Here is a 3,557-nt window from a genome sequence, read left to right on the forward strand (position 1 = left end):
TTGTTGTTTTCAACCAGTTTGACAAGTAAGTCAACAAGAAAGAGGGCCAGCAATATAAGAGGAGGCGTACCAAAGAGATCATCCTATCACAAGAAGAACTTGTTTGTTCCAATTTGAAGTAAGCTGTTGGGGGAAGAATCAGTTTTGTTGTGTGTTTCCTTGACTGATGAAGCCTTCCGGATTGAAGACGATACGTTTCTGCCTAAAACCAAGACACTGTCCAGAATACCTGACTGAAAAATGTTGGATTGTATGACTGGATTATTGATTATGGACTTTGTTGTTTTCAACCTGTTTGACAAGACTGTCAACAAGGAAGAGGGCTGGCAAAGGAGGAGGGGGTGTTCCGAAAAAAATCTTAACACAAGAAGAACTGGTTTGTTCCACTTTAGAGTAAGCTGTAGGGGGAAGAATCAGTTTTGTTGTGTGTTTCCTTGAATGATGAAGGCTTTCAGATCAAAGGCGAAACGTTTCTGCACAAAACCATGACACTGTCCAGATGACTTGACTGAAACATGTTGGATTGTAAACCTGGTTAATTGAATATGGACTTTGTTGTTTTCAACCAGTTTGACAAGTCTGTCAATAACGAAGAGGGATCGGCAATGGAGGAGGGGGCATACCAAAAAAAATCTTATCACAAGAAGAACTGGTTTGTTCCACTTTAGAGTAAGCTGTTGGAGGAAGAATCAGTTTTCATGTGTGTTTCCTTGACTGATGAAGCTGTAGATGAACAGATGCTGGGATATATTCATCATTTAACGCGGGTTCCTCATTTTTCTGGACTGAATAAAACGTGCATTGAATTTGAGGAAATGCAAACGTGAGACGTCATTTAGATTTGACCCATCAAAATGAATGCGGTCATTTATTTACAGAATCAAATTTAACATCAAACATGTACATTAATTTGGCAAATTATGAAAATAACAACAAAGCAATCAATCAGGAAAAATCATACGGCCATGATTTTTCCGTTGCTGCACCAAAGACATTTATGAAAACTGTACAACTATGATCTTTTACCCACACGGATGTGAATAAGCACTTTACACAGACATTTCTAAATATCTGGGAGAATTTCTACTTGATAGAAAAGTTTAAAGATGGAAAGAAGTTAAAGGGAGTAAGATTGAATGGGAAGGGAGGAATGTTCACCAGAACCGACACTCTCCATCAGAAGCCCAGCTCTCCTTCGGTACGCTTGGTAGGAAACTTGATCCATTACCTTTCTGAAGATTTATCAGCAGATATGGAATTCCGTTAACGCTACCTGTCCAGCGTCTCCTGATGGTGGCTGTAGCTCGTCAGAAGTAGTGGCTAGTGAAAGTTATAATCCCATGGAACTCGGAAGAGCCTTTTGTCATGTCAAGATCATCCCGTCTCTAACAGAACTTGAGCAGAACCAGCAGAAAACTCTAGAAGTACTCCAGCAACTTCAGAACTCCAGAACTCTGAACTCTGAGAACTCCGAAAACTCTAGAAGTCTGACAACTCTCCAACTCTCTAACTCTGTGTAGACCAGGAAGTACTGACATTTTAAAGACTCTTTCCCGGTTCACTTTTTGGGATTTTTCATTGGTCAGAAACGACCAGACGGGGTGGGTTTTGTGACGTAAGAGGTTAGAGACAGCGAGAATTGTTATGGGACAGCTCAGAAATGTTCTCACAGACCGAGAGGGTTTTGTTTTGGCGTGTTTCAGGAAACAGGTGCAAAACATCTCTACTTACGTCTGAGAGGATTCTAAAACATGACAGTTTTAACATAACAACTTGTTTTTCGTTTGACTGTAACCTTGTAAACGCACACACTTGCTCATTCAAAAGCAGAAATCAGAAAATGCATAAACTCTGCAACAGCTTTTAACATGAGTTCTAACTTTTGCATGAGAATAAAAACCATTACTCAGTTAATAAAATTGATTAGTTCACTGCAACATCTAAAATGGTTTGAACTAAGACACTTTGATTATCAACATTTGAACAATAGTAATGATAATAAAAAGAGAGTGTTCTTTTCACTTGAATCTTCAAGAGAGAAAGTCTCAGGATGGGTGAACCTGTATTTCTGAGTTCAAATGAATGAAATGACAGTTCCTGTCCCACAAGGTTCTTAAGGTCAAGAGTTTTGACCTTAGACTTAGTTTCGACGTAGGCCTAGTCCACTACAGTCCCCCCTTTGGAAATCATCACCTGTCCATGGGGATGAATTCCAACTATGGACTTACGTCGTCGATTGTCCTTGAAGCTTGATGTAATCCAGCAAAGAAACAAGAGTCAAGAGTAATCCAGCAAGGAAAACAAAAGTCAAGGTAATTCCACAATGTTCTCGGTAATTCCATTGTGTTGATTATAATTCCATATCGTCTCGATAATTCCATTGTAGCAATGCTTTAACCCCTTGGAAACAGAGTCTGTAATCCACTGGAAAAAGTCATATAATCCACAATGGTAAATCCACAACGATTGGAAGTGTTGATTAATCAGCATACAGAGGGGTACCCTTGGGTTGAACTGAAGAAGCGGCCACTGGATGAAAAGTGGAGACCAACGTCAGGATTGCAGGTCGCCTCCAGCGAAGGTTGTCTCCAGCGACGTCCAGCCTGTGCCGTTCTGGTTCAATGTGTCATGCAATTATGTGGTTTAAGGTGGGCTTATGAAGGGGATTTTACATAAGGCCTTAAACTATATGCACCTGGTGTGTAAGCTATTATGGTTGGGAACAGCTACAACTACCAGTTAAGGGGTGGAGCATGCTGAAAGGGGTAACTACAGGGGTTTAAGCCTATAGAAAAGGGTTCCAAACTACTTTTCCATTTCTAACTTGGGTTAAGTTAGCTTTACATGGCAAAATATAGTTTGGTTCAAATGTCTGTTGTCTTTTAGACGAACGACTTGAGATTGGGTGTTTGGTTTCCCCATAAATGTTTTGGAAGTCTATGGCGAGACTTATCAAAAAGAATTAGCTATCCCCCCGAATAGAATTGTTCGAGTAGGTTCGGCTTAAGCGATGTGAGACCAATGTAGATTATGGTACTTAAGGTAACAATAATATACATTGACTCCGCAAGGATTGCAATTTAGCGAATGAACTGCATGTTGGCATGGTTAAAGGCCTCTTAGTCTCTAACTTAACTTACACACAAGATACATTCTTACCTCAGAAACAACCAAAATCAACTAAACAACGTTTCAACACCGACAAGAGTAGTGACTAAGCATCTAGAAACATCGTTTCACTGCTCCTCCTCACCCTGGTTGTCAGTTTCAGTCACGTTGTCCCGTGTGAGTGGCTTCTTTGCGGACCCGCTTACGCGAGGCATAATCATATCGAGGTGCGCTGCATGGCGATCCACGTCGACTCGGAGTGACGTTTGGCCCCGGGACAGGGATGCGAGTATCCCACACAATACGAGGGTTATCGTCATTAGCAGGGCTATGATTAATGTGTCCGCGCTCGACCACGCATAGTTAATTGGTTGGATCGGGTTCTTAGTTGTGGACCTGAGGGACTTGAGAACTTGGTTTATTGGTTCCACGTCGACGACTTGGGTGCC

The sequence above is a fragment of the Nematolebias whitei genome, chromosome 1, assembly GCF_014905685.2.
Source record: "Nematolebias whitei isolate Nwh7 chromosome 1, NemWhi1, whole genome shotgun sequence".
In the NCBI taxonomy this organism is placed as follows: Eukaryota; Metazoa; Chordata; class Actinopteri; order Cyprinodontiformes; family Rivulidae; genus Nematolebias; species Nematolebias whitei.